The sequence below is a fragment of the Lutra lutra genome, chromosome 6 (genome assembly GCF_902655055.1).
Source record: "Lutra lutra chromosome 6, mLutLut1.2, whole genome shotgun sequence".
In the NCBI taxonomy this organism is placed as follows: Eukaryota; Metazoa; Chordata; class Mammalia; order Carnivora; family Mustelidae; genus Lutra; species Lutra lutra.
In genome coordinates, this window is record NC_062283.1 from 55,227,098 (window position 1) to 55,241,444 (window position 14,347).

The following is a 14,347-nucleotide window of genomic DNA, read 5'->3' on the forward strand; positions in this document are numbered from 1 at the left end:
GATTTTTAAACAACAGAAATTCGTTTCTCGAAGTCCTGGAACCTAGAAGCCCAAGATCATGATGCCAGCATGGGTCGGGTTCTGATGAGATTCTTCCAGGATACAGACAGCTGACCTATCCTTATATCCCCACATAGCTGAGAGCAGAAAGGAGAAGCAATGACTCTTGTAAGGGTGCTAATCCCTGTTCATAAGAGCTCGACCTCCTTGAATCCTAATTATCTCCCAAACTCTCTACCTCCTGATACTATCATATAGGGAGGGGGTACTCTTTCAACATTTGAATTTAGAGGGAGTGTTCACTCAATTATGCCTATGTAATATGAAGTTCAAATACTTCAAATGAACTTAACCTTCTTAGTCACTTGAGTTCTTTGGGTAAAAGGGAAATCTTAGGAGATAAATTATCACTCTTTGGGAAGAAAATGTACCATTTAATACCTCTTTGGATTTCATTATGTTTCTGTCCATGCTGTTTACTTCAGTTTTAAAGCATGGCCAGATACATCTTTATTAACCACTTCAATCTTGTGAGACTTCAGATGTTGCCCATCATTGGCTCTAATTTGAAATGCTCTTACTAGTACTTGTCAGTGTATCAATAAAACTCTATAAGAAAAGTTTTTCCGGGCGCCTGGGTGGCTCAGTGGGTTAAGCCGCTGCCTTCGGCTCAGGTCATGATCCCAGGTCCTGGGTTCAAGCCCCACATCGGGCTTTCTCCTCAGCGGGGAGCCTGCTTCCTCCTCTCTCTCTGCCTGCCTCTCTGCCTACTTGTGATTTCTCTCTGTCAAATAAATAAATAAAATCTTTAAAAAAAAAAAAAAAAGTTTTTCCTTCCTTTTTTTTAAATGCATTTGCCCCTCTAGGATAGAAACTCTATTCTATGAATACCACAGAAAAATAAAATTAAAATATGATATGGCTAATATCATATTACCAAAACCTAGAAAACAGAAATATGTTGTACCACATTTCAACCATTTTACCATGATCTGTATTTAAATTAAAAAATGATATCTGTGAATTCTAATAGTTTCCAAATTACCCTTTGATGACAGACTTCAGAGACTGAATCAATTGGATTTTAGTAGCGGTAGGGAGTACGATGCTGTGTTAATAGGAACAGTAAAGTGGTCCCTTCCTTTAACAACATCCTCTCCTTTTAACTTAGTGCCAAATAAACACAACTCCTGGAATGAAGATTTAATAGGAAAAAAAGGGAAAATTTCCCAACAAATAATAACAGCAGCACTTAAAGCACATGAGGACTTAAGATACATCTCTGCCACCAGATTAATAATGAATAAATAGAGCCCACTAATTTTTACTGTGCTTGCAGTAAAACAGACCACACAGGACTTCTCTTGTGGAATCTGGAAGTAGTACTTTAAAATCCTTACATGGCTTTAGCACCTGTAATGACTTAGGATGTTCAGGGATGTCTAAAGGAAAAGGTACTCAGCATTTTCTTATACCTATAGTTAAAAATAATTTCTTGAATGTTAGCTACTGTGACCCAGAGGACAGCTTCAGGCCCAAACACCAGGGGTATTATTCTCTACTCACTTATTATCTACATTAGCTTTTTTTTAATGTGACTCATCAATTACCCCTATATAAATTCATCCTCCAGCCCTGATGATTGATATAAATGTTCCCCATCCATGATAACATAATTTACAGTACTAACTTCCTTTCATTTACAATTCTACATAGGTTTTTTGACTCATACTAAGATCCCACATCACTTTAATTTTTCATATTGAATTCATTTCAAGAACTGCACCCCAGGATCCCCTCACATGACATCTCATTTTCAGGACAATCTGTAAACACTATGGCAATCTGTAAGCCAACCTGATAGGAGGTTACATTTCCGGAGACCCCAAGGAACAGCCAGTGCTGAAGGGAGAATCTTAGCATGTTACTGCCCCCACATTTGTGACAGCTCCTGCTAATAGCTGTGTTCTGATGGATGCTGGTAGAGAGCTAACTCAGATTCAGCAGAAATCACTCTTGGGTAGAGGACTGGATAGTTGTAGACAGGATCAGGGTGGTTATACAGAAGTAGAAACACCCCATTTCTCCCTCCCCAACTCCCAAATCCCCACCGGCATTGTACTAGACTGTGTCCTGTGCTATGATGGAAATTTGACAGTAAAGAATTTATGGTGAGAGACCCACAGATTCTGTGCATTTGCCACTTTCTTTTTTTCTAGAGTTCTACTCAAAACCTGCTAGTTTTAAAAACAGCCATGTCTTTACAGATTGTAATCTGGATCCAGAACCTATGTCGTGGGAAACCCCACTGGAAGCATGTATATGTGACATATTTAAGTGGCCATGAAACAGTTAAACAGCAAAAGCCTGTCAAGGCAGCCAGTGAACAGCTTTTAACCAAAGGCTGCTGATGTCATGCGGGGGTCGTTGATGGCAAAACACAGGAAGCAACAATAAAGTAAATGACTTCTGAGTAGTGGGGGAGACAATTTTTTAACTAGTGCTCAGCCTGAAGTTTGCTCTATTTCCCACCCCTAAAAGCCAATAGAATCTTCAAAACCTCTTCGTCGCTACTACAAAGGAGAGATATTTTTATCTAGGCAGCTATGGAAGGACTATACAATTACTGAATGGGAAGTTAATCACATTTTCAGCATTTACATGAACCCATATAGTAAAAGATAGGAAGTAAATAGCTAAAGCCATGAAAATCAGCATATAAGTTTGCACTTCAAATACTAAAAAAAAAAAAAAATACTAATATAAAACTTGGTTGTGGCAGATTGAGAGACTAAGAATTCTCCAGAATTGATACATCACCCTGACATAAGTAGATTGTGCATATACTGGCCACTGTAAAATGGAATGCGTCCACATGGGCATGCATGGATCAATGGGACACCAGGTGATGAGAACAAACAAACAAACAAAAAAACTAATGGCTGGACCTGACCCAGGGCAGAGATGTTTTCCTACCCCTATCTGCTGCTTCTCCTGGATTTGGTGAGAAGAAACGGAGAGATAACATAAAACTATAATATCATTATTTCCAAATATAACTTAGAATTTGTTTCATCTATAGCTGTGCTTACATTCATGATTCAGTAAGCACATCTAATTCATTCCATCATGAGCATTTAATTGTCCTTAATTATTGTGATCTTTCTAAAGAATCTTTATAAAGACTTTAAGTAACTGCATTTGATCATTTTTAAGGAGAGTAAACTCTACTAAAATGTCCCAAATTAGGTTTTCAATCAAGATCTTTATCTCCAGGGAAGCATGTTAAACAAAATGATGTCTGTTCTAGGTCTAGCCCTGTGTGAATATATCTTCTATTATACCTTTAGGTGGAGGACATAACTATTATTTAACATATCGCAAATGGAGGAGATATGTTGTCTGACCAACGGGCATCTTCAAAATGGACTGTTTGAACCTAAAGAAATATGACATAATCTAAGCCTGTTGCTCTTTCTCACCAGTGAGAGCTGCTAGGTTACCAGTTGCAGAAACAGCCCAAATGCATAATTCGATTTCCTCTCCAACAGAAGGAAATCTTCTTTGAAAAGAAAATGCTGGGGCACCTGGGTGGCTCAGTGGGTTAAGCCGCTGCCTTCGGCTCAGGTCATGATCCCAGGTCCTGGGTTCGAGCCCCATGTTGGGCTTTCTGCTCAGTGGGGAACCTGCTTCCTCCTCTCTCTCTGCCTGCCTCTCTGCTTACTTGTGATTTCTCTCTGTCAAATAAATAAATAAAATCTTTAAAAAAAAGAAAAAAAATGCTTTCTCTACTTTTTAAGAACTTTTTATGTAGAAAGATTTACAAAAATAGAACCAAGAACTTCTGTATTCACCTAGATTCAGTTCTACTACATTTGTTACCTTCCTCCTTCTCTCCTTCTCTCTTTCTGTCCTGAACTATTTGACAAGGAGTTGCCCATACCACACCCTTATATCACAGTACAATTGCAAAATCACAAAACCTAACATTGATGCAATACTATTTTCTAACATGGTATTCATATTTAAATTTCATAAATTTCCTCAATAAATCCTTATAGCAATTTTTTCTTTGGTCCACATCCTATTATGGGATCATAATTTGCATTTGGTTGCATGTCTCTTTAGTCTTCTCCAATATGAAAGAGTTCCTTGGCCATTCTTCATCTTCCACAACACAAACTGATACTTTTGAAGACCACATACCAGTTGCTGCATATATGGTCCCTACATTTGGATCTATAGGATGTGTCCTTGTGATCAAATTCAGATGATGCCCTCCCTTTTTTTTTGCAAGAAATCAAAGTGTATAGTGACCACACAAGTGACATTTTCTTCTCAGTATATCACATCAGGAGGCACACAGCACTGGTTAAGATGCTGCTAACCAGATTTCTCCACTGATAAGTTAAAAGTCTCCCCTGATGTCCTCCATTCATATTCAGTTCAATAACAACTCCATCCCATTCTCCAAGGGTCAAAGAACACATTAGTAGAAATACTTCTCCTATATCCAAACAGTAAATAAATTGAAATCATCCTTTATACTTTAATAAAAAATCATTCGTGCTATGGACTATTTTACCAGTGTATTTGTCTTAAAATCTTAAATTTACAATAGAGAATTGAAAACTTAACCTGGTGTTAAGAAAATTTCTGGCATCAAAAAGCAAGTAGAAGAGTTATTTAGGAGGGAGGAAGCCTTCTCTTGCCTCAGTCTTATTAAATGTCTGCCTAATTCTAATGTAAACATAATACTTTAGGGTCCTAATATCAGGCTTTAGGTGAGAAAGAAAAATGCCATTACTAGCCATTTTATTTGCTCATTCCTTAATTCATTCTTTATTTCTTCTTCTGTCTTTCTATCTTACTTTCCTTTCTATCCCTGTATTCCCATCATTCATTCCTTCCTTAGATCATCATTCAACTTACTTTTTGTCTTCCTGTGCTCCAAACTCCTCATGGTTAGATGCCAAAAAGCAGAAATATTTCTCAGAAATCAGTGCCCTCCTTTCCTCTCCCGCTTCTACCTTTGACCTGACACACAACCCTCCTTAGGAACAAGGTAATTGGACACACACACACACACACACACACACTTACAAGTCATCTAATTCATTATTTCACTATTCACCTAACTTTTTATAGTCAAATTGGTAAGTGTGTATTTTCTGTTACAATTTAGAGAACTCTATATAGTAGGATGTCTGTTGGCCTCTAGAAGACTTCCAGAGAATCAGCTGAGAATCTCTTCATTCCTTGTTACTGGGCAAGCCTATTAACTTTCAAATCTCCCTTTATTTAACCAACCCTATGAGGTCCATAATATTCCAGAGAACTTGGAAGAGATCGAATGAAACAGAATATGTGAAGGCACACTACACAATGTAAAAAACTAAAAGCTATTGTTTTCATGATCCTTTTCAACAAAAGAATTTACTTGGAGTTGGCTTAAAGCTCCAATCTAATACCCATGCTTATGCACTGGTTCTGAAGATATTAATTAAAGGAGAAAAGGTGTCTCAGTTGGAATGATAAAATTTCAAGATACTAAAAGGACATTGGATTTCCTCTATGTATATCCTGGGAGCCCTACAACCAAAAATGATTTGGTTAGCTCAGTGGTTTTATTTAACGGAGGAGAAAAGAGGAAGAAGGAAATGGAGAAGAGCAATTTATATATCTGTGTGTTTATCTATCTTCATTTTTATCTATACCTATATCTATCCTGCTCTATGTGTATATATATATATATATATATACACATATACATATATAAACATATACATGTATATATGTATGAAGTGGGGGAGGAAGGGAGAGAGAGAGAGCAACTTGGTTTTATTTACTAAATCCCTCTCAAAGAAGAAGGAGGAGGAGGAGAGGGGAAAAAAAGGAGGAGAAAGAGAAAGAATAAGAAAAATTTTTTAAAGATTTTTTTATTTATTCATTTGACAGAGAGAGATCACAAGTAGGTAGAGAGACAGGCAGAGAGAGAGGAGGAAGCAGGCTCCCCGCTGAGCAGAGAGCCCGATGCAGGGCTCAATCCCAGGACCCTGGGATCATGACCTGAGCCGAAGGCAGAGGCTTTAACCCACTGAGCCACCCAGGTGCCCCAGAATAAGAAAATTTTTAAGAATATCCCTCTATCAAACAGTTCTGACTAAAAGCTCTGAGGACTTGTCATATGATGGACTCAACTCTACCACTACTTCAATAGTATATGTGATGACCCAGTGTCTTTTGATGAATGTTAAGCATTAAGTTGTTTGTTTTTCTTCCCTAAAGAAAGAACCAAATGCATTGCTGGTGCTTTGCTTTCCTTAATGCCACTATTGTGCAAGGATTCGCTCAGCAAGCTAGGGGAATAGCATGTGGATATTGAATACAAAGAGGCAGCAGGTTCCAAATGCAGCCTCGAAAAGAGGAGGTTGTCCCTGTACCCTGCATGGGATATAATGAAACTGTGTTTTGTCTAAAATTAAAAAGCCTGACCTGCGGGTCCTTCGAGGAGAAAAAGATTTCCTCCGAAGGTGACATCTGGATTCTCTCCCTGCTTCTGCTACTGCTACTGTTTTTACCACTATTTTCTATATTCCTATTTTTTTTCACTGCAACTGTCAAAATTTAAGTTTGAAAATATTTTATCCAGCCCTCTTGTACTAAATAGTTGGGATGAGGGAGAAGCTTATGATTTCCCAAGCAGATATATCTTAAAGGGGTTAAAAGGCCCCACTACTTCTTCCAGAAATTTTAATAAGCATATAGAAATAGCCAGCTGGCTAATCCTGGGAATATCCCTCCTCCCTGCTCATTTTATAGAAAGATCCTGTGGTCAGGAAATATAAAGCTTTCAACACATTGACCACAGCTAGGATTATAGCCTCATATGGTAGAACTTTTTCCCACTGTCTTTTTCTGGGTGTTGGCAATCTCCCGCCACCCTCTCACGGGTGTCCAAGTCACCTTCACCCTTCACTCACCGGGGAGAACTTCAAGATTGACTTCACTAATGAGGGAGTCTGGAATTGAGACATTACATGGAAATCCATCAGTGTGATTAAACTTAGCATGCACACTGTGTGTGTTGGTACTTTCAAAGAGCCTGGCTATTAAATGGCTTCATATTTTTATACCTTTTGGCACCCTCATAAAAGGACTTAAGGAAACAGAATTTTTCCTCCACTGCTACAGATGGACTAAGGCAAATCTATACTAAGAAGCTATAAAATAATTTGAAACCTCTCAGGTTCATTGATAAATCAAGTCATTAGCTCTGCAGAATATTTTTAAATGTATGAAAACATATATTAATAAGGTTATATGTGCATGTAAAGGCAGACATGTGGTGGGAAACCTATTACATTGCAAATAAAGTAAAACCTCATTAATTCAGAGTCACTTAAATCAGAATTTCTGATCTAACAAGGATCTGGGCTGAGCGAAGTTTGCCTTTACCATATCAATGGATAAAAGACTTGCTGAACAAATTGCTAGTGTAAATAAAGATTACAGGGAGAGTATATAAACTGTTTAAGAGAAGACACTGTTTTCAGTATCCTCCAGCACTTGGGAAGCACCCATTTACATACAAATAATTGAGAGTATAATTACAAGGCAATCTTATGTATTAATCAAAGTTAGTACTCCAAGGATTTCTAAAAGGAAGATTTAATTATTGCAGGTCCATTTCTATATACTCAGAAGAGGTAATACTGCATCCTTTTAAAATACTCTATGGTTCAGACTTCTCACAAATGTATCACACCTTTGTCCAGTTGATGTACATTAGTACACTATTAAAATATATATCATGCTATTATACATTCATATTCTAGCTTTATTATTTTGCATTTTAAGTGCTATAAAAAAGTATGTGTGCATTTCTATGGCATGTATGGATACATACTTGGATTAAGTATGGCAGTATGGAATGATCTAGATAAGAGCATCAAACTTATGTGTTCTGCCACTTTCCTGCAAGAGGAACTTGGTTTCTCAACCTGAGCCTAGGTTTCCTACCCGCAAAACCAAGAGAGGTGTTTTAATACCTATCTTACATCTCAGACTTGTTGCAAGAATCAAATTAAATCTTGTTTCTTAAGTTGATGAAAATACTTCAAAAAGTGAAATGCAAATATAGTTATTTTATATACATGACAGATACTTATCTTTGATTTAGAAGGAAATGTTGATGAGGCACAGCATATTAAAATATCCGGATACAAATTTCAAATTCATTATTACCTGAAAAATATACTATGTCCTGGCTTGGGGCAAAACTATAGTAAAGGAAATTGAAGCAAACACCTACTCATTCTTTTTACCACCTACAGTGCAGCATTAGGGATCAAAATCATAGGTATTTTAGCAATTTGTAGAAATCTTTTAGATTTTAAAAATCTGAGATTCCTTACATGGGTAAGTGAAAATCTCACAAGTGGACAGAGTTTGGGACACACAGGATGGGCCAATTCAAAGAGCAGATAAAACAGTATGCCCCAACCAATAGACTTTGCAGCCCAGTTCATCTACTGTAATGTAGCCAAGACCTAGCGTAATAACTAGGACATAGGACATAGGAAGCCCTCAACAATAACCTGTTGTATGATGATGTCTCTTGGCCAGTTATCAGCTAATCCTAGATAGATTCACAAATGCAGGATCCACATACTTGCCTTCAAGAACAAAAGACCACAAATTTTACAAGGTAAAAGACCAGATCAATCTTGTTACTGATGTATCACCAAATCCTCCAACTTAGTAACTGCTTAATAAGAATCTACTGGATGAATTAGCAACTACTGTATGCCATATTTTATGTAAGTTGATTGAAACATGCCATTTACCCTTAAAGTTTATAATGTAAGGTGGCCGAGAGAGATTTTTATAATGAGACAATGAGGCAAGTGCCATATTTTGAAGAAAGTACTCTGAGAGCATAAAGCACTGATTTGTTATCCTGTGCACATTAGGATTGTCTGGGGATCTTGTGAAGCCGTACCACTGTCTCAGACTAAATACATCAGAGGATGGAGCTTGGACATCAGTATCTTTAAAAACTGTCTCTAGGTCACTTTAATGTGCAGCCAGGGTTGAGAACCATGGGAAGAGAAGTTAAAAAGTATAACAGTAGATAAAGGAGTCAGGAAAGTAATTTTTCTCAGATGAGGTCATGTTTATACCAGGCCTATTCATCCCTATGACCCATCAAGATCAGAAAAATGCTAAGATAGCTTCTGCTTCCAAATTTCCAGCAGTGTCTCCTCTCCAAAGAGACCTTGTGAAGTTCTAAATCCCAAGGACCTAAAGGGGTAACAGAGGATCTTAAGAGTCCTAAATAGAGTTCACAAGAGAGTAAGATTCAATATCTCAATCTGCAACAAGCCTGAAAAAAAAGGGAGGACAGGGAACTTGTGATTCTCAAGTAGATGAATTGCCTGATGTTGTCTAATTTCTTCATTTTGGGAGTTCTTTATATGTGGTCATATGCAAGGGAATGTGTTTTACGATTTAATGAGAACTGGTATGATCTGAGAAGTCAAGATATTAACTTTGTCATAAGTTTCAGTCATGTTCATACTTGATGTTAACTTACACTCACTTTTTTTTATTTTTTTATTTTTTTTTAATGTTTTTGTTTTATTTTTTTATAAACACATAATGTATTTTTATCCCCAGGGGTACAGGTCTGTGAACTTACACTCACTTTTATTTAAAAGTGAACAACCTGGTCCACCATATTAGGAAGGAAAACAATGGAGTTCTTTATCTTATTATCTTGACCCTCCAATCCGAATTAAGTTGGAGGAAGGATTTTGACCCTCTTCTTATAATTAATGCCCAAAATTTCAATGCCAAAAGAGCATTAAAAGAGATGTGTTTTTCAAAATACTGTACTTTAGTCATAGGAGATCTGTATTTTTTTTTAAAGCCTCTTCTTCAAAACTACTAAAATATATGTAGGGAAAAAATCCAACAATCTTATCAAGAATAAAAACCAAAGCCCAGGGTGCCTAGGTGGCTCAGTCCTTAAGCATCTGCCTTCGGCTCAGGTCATGATCCCAGGGTTCTGGAATCAAACCCCTCATCAGGCTCTCTGCTCAGCAGGAAGCCTGCTTCTCTCTCTCCTACTCTTGTGTTCCCTCTCTCGCTGTGTCTCTTTCTGTCAAATAAATAAATAAGTTCTTATAAATACATACACACATACATATATACATGTTTACATACCAAAGCCCTAAGACCTTCTATAGAGGAAAAAGCACTTTGGAACTAATTGTGTTCTACCAGGAGCTACAAGCATAAGGTTGGATAAGCCATTCTCTAAGCATCTGTAAAATGAAGCGTTGAGGTTGATGATGGTAGGAGAATCTTTTCCATGCTACCCTCCTGTCCTACTTTAAATTTAACATATTAACAACAATTCCCAAATGCATCCAAGGCAGGCAAGAGAATATCCAGAGGAAAGAAAAGGACAAGTCTCCCTCTAGTGTTTTCAACCTTTATTTATTGATTTGAACGTTAAAAAAAAAAAAATCACTCCAAGTTTGACACACCATCAACATCTTTGGATGACACATCTTCATGTGTCATTCTAAGTATCTTAGCACCAAGGCAATTCTATCCTGACCTGGTCATGGAAAATCTTGGAAGATTATAACTTTTGATGAATATAGGCAGCCCAAATGGACTTTCTTGGTTGCAAGAAATTTATTTCTACACAGCTACTATTCATCTAAATGAAGAGTTACAGCTCCTGTGCCCTATTTCTCTGCCTAAGTCCGGTTGGGTATGGATAAAGTGAAGGGGCTGTTAGGTAGTAAAAGGCAACATACAAAAGGTATTGTTATTATTACTGTTTTAGGTTTCATCATGCTTATTCAAAGACTGTAAATCAATGAGTAAAATGGATACATGAGTGGAATGACAGGACAGGTCGTCCGAAAGGCAGTCATACTTTCAAGCCCCCCACCACCAATGGATCCAACAAGTGTGTTCAATTCATCTGTACATTTACAGACCTAACAAAGCCTGAAAGAACTCATGACCACTACTGCTTCTGTAAACTCAAAAAGGGTGTTTCTGAGGGAACATAAACCCCTCCCTTCATCACTATATATTTCATAGGTCCTTCTCCCATGTTTATGAGATTTTAGATACTACCTACAGGATCCCAAAAGCCCTAGCTATGTGAGCTTTGTAGCCAGGGGCTCATGGACCCAAAGTCTTATCCAGGAACCAATTGGACAGAAATGGAATTTAACATGTATTTGATCAGCATCGTGAATTATATTATTAAACTAACCCAGGGTATGAATCATGGCAGGTCCAAAGGAGAATTAAAATCACCCAAATCTTCCCCATAGCTGGGTAGGGCCACAAAGGACCTAACTGATTATAAGGTTAGAAATGACATTTTCAAGTTCCCATCTGGAGGCATGTTTGTTTCTTGCCGTGTCAGTTTGCTCCTGAGTTCTTCAATGGTCTGTTTTGAAAGGGTGAGACTGACTGAAGCAAATGCCTCTGTCTTAAGGACTTAAAAAAAAAAAAAAGACTGAAAACAATGTAGGGATATAAACGTCTGTGCCCACAGCCAAGATAAAAAATGCAAAGTCTGGGCCACCTTGCCTTTAATTTTCTAACTGCTGTTTTGTAAGGCTGTGTCATGCTTCTCAGTTCAAACACGCTTTGGCTCTTTATTATTCATGGACCTTTTTCTCAGTCAGTGGTGTTGAATAATAAAACAGCCCAGGATCAAATGGGCCAATTCTCCACGCCTGACACCAACTGCTACTGTTCGCTGGGCTCTGCCAAGCGTTGCCTCTGATAATGAGTGGGATTTGGTTAAACAGTAAATTAATGAATAATGAAATATCCAGGTTGATCAGTTAGAGAGCACGCTTGCTTTGCCCTGGGCTAAATGCTTGGGGCAGAAATTACTCTCAACCAGCACTTGCCTGGCTGCTGGTCTGGATAACTATTTTATAGCCTATTGCTTGACAGAATGCTGGGGAGGGGTGAAACCAGTGGGGGAGAGAAAAGGAAGAAGGACAGAGTTATTAACGCCAAAAAAAAAAAAAAAAAGAGAGAGAGAGAGAGAGGAAGAATAACCTAGTTATCACCTTGTAGGTTTCTAAACTGCATGTGTAAGAACAAAGTCACAAATATGATCTGGAGAAGTCAGTTTCCAAAATTCCCAACACGTGTTTAACATCAAGGAGAAATGGTGAATGAAAACAGTCTTCTCTGTGTGCCTATGCACATATGCGATTAAATGTAGAACAATTCCACTACAAATTCATGTTTCCGTGTGTGCATTAGAGCGATGACATGCACAGAAGCCATCCAGTGTCCAGTGGACGGGAAAACTCGAGCCTCATTTTAAAGTTTCGTGCTGTAGTTCTTAAACACACACCCTTCTACAAATTTGAGAACATTAAAAATGTTTCTAAATGACCTCCATTTAAAAAAGTGTCACTGCAGAGGTGCCTGGGTAGCTCAGTTGGTTAATTGTGTGCCTTCGGCTCAGGTCATGATCCCAGGGTTCTGGGATCCCAGGGTTCTGGGATCAAGCCCCGCATTGGGCTCCTTGCTTGTCGGGGTCCTACTACTCCTTCTCTTCCTGCCCACTTGTGCTCTCTCTCTCTGGTTCTGCTCTCCTTCTCTCTCTCAAATAAATAAATAAAATCTTAAAAGAAGAATAAAAAAAATTTCACTGCAACTGAGATTCCAGGACACACATATATTACATACAATATATAATAGTCCATATATAATATAGTCTATCACATAGTCATTTTTTTAAGATTTTATTTATTTATTTGTCAGAGAGAGAGAGGGAGAGAGAGCAAGCACAGGCAGACAGAATGGCAGGCAGAGGCAGAGGGAGAAGCAGGCTCCCTGATGAGCAAGGAGCCCGATGTGGGACTCGATCCCAGGATGCTGGGATCATGACCTGAGCCGAAGTCAGCTGCTTAACCAACTGAGCCACCCAGGCGTCCCTCACATAGTCATTTTTTAACTTTAACTTCACCGAAGAGTTTTAAATTGTTATGTAGCAGGGCACCTGGGTGGCTCAGTCAGTTGAGCATCTGACTATTGGTTTCACTTCAGGTCATGATCTCATGGATTGTGGGATCAAGTCCCACATTGAGCTCCTTGCTCAATAAGTAGTCTGCTTGAAAGATTCTCTCCCTCTACCCCCTTTCTTCAACCCCCCTCCCTGCTCACACACTCTCTTTCAAAATAAATAAATACATCTTTAAAAAATAGCTATGTAGTTTTATGCATGGAGGTATATATATATATATATATATATATATATATATATATATATATATCCTGTTTGCTCATTCGTATGAGGACATTCATATGTCCTTTATAAGAAACCACTTTGCATCATCAAAAACCCACAGCAGGGGCGCCTGGGTGGCTCAGTGGGTTAAGCCGCTGCCTTCGGCTCAGGTCATGATCTCAGAGTCCTGGGATCGAGCCCCGCATCGGGCTCTCTGCTCAGCGGGGAGCCTGCTTCCTCCTCTCTCTCTGCCTGCCTCTCTGCCTGCTTGTGATCTCTCTGTCAAATAAATAAATAAAATCTTTAAAAAAAAAAAAACCCACAGCAGAGTGCCAAGAAGACAACACATACTAAGAAAACATCTTCTTTCACCCCTGACATCTGTTTGGAAGATAAATTTCTCTAATTTATTATCCCTAGAATATCTTATTCTTTCAGAACGTTGACCCTTTAAAATGGTCTCAAGATTGGTGGGTTTCACAGTTTTACACACCAAAAGCTAAAATACTTTTCAGTCAATTAACATGTCAAGTTGTTTGGCGTTGGCTTGGTGATGGTTTGTTCTTAGGTGGAAGAGAGAGAAAAACCTTCAAAAACTTCACCAAAAGTGGTGAGAGAAGGAGTATGTATTCAGGAACCTAATTTAACAGTCTTTACAATTGGAAGAAAACTCAGAACAAGACTAGAGAGAGGTGAACATTATTTTCTTTTTGTGGTAGAGTTGACAAATGATAGGATTGTTTTTAAAAAATTTTACACAGGGGTGCCTGGGTGGCTCAGTGGGTTAAGCCTCTGCCTTCAGCTCAGGTCATGATCTCAGGGTCCTGGGATCGAGTCCCGCATCGGGCTCTCTGCTCAGCAGGGAGCCTGCTTCTCTCTCTCTCTCTCTCTCTCTCTCTCTCTCTGCCTGCCTCTCTGTCTACTTGTGATCTCTCTGTCAAATAAACAAATAAAAAAAAAATTTTACACAGACTAACAAACAGAGGGGCAATATGAATTACCTGTAACTTCAATATACATATTACTATGCTCAATTCCTTAGGTAGGTCCTAT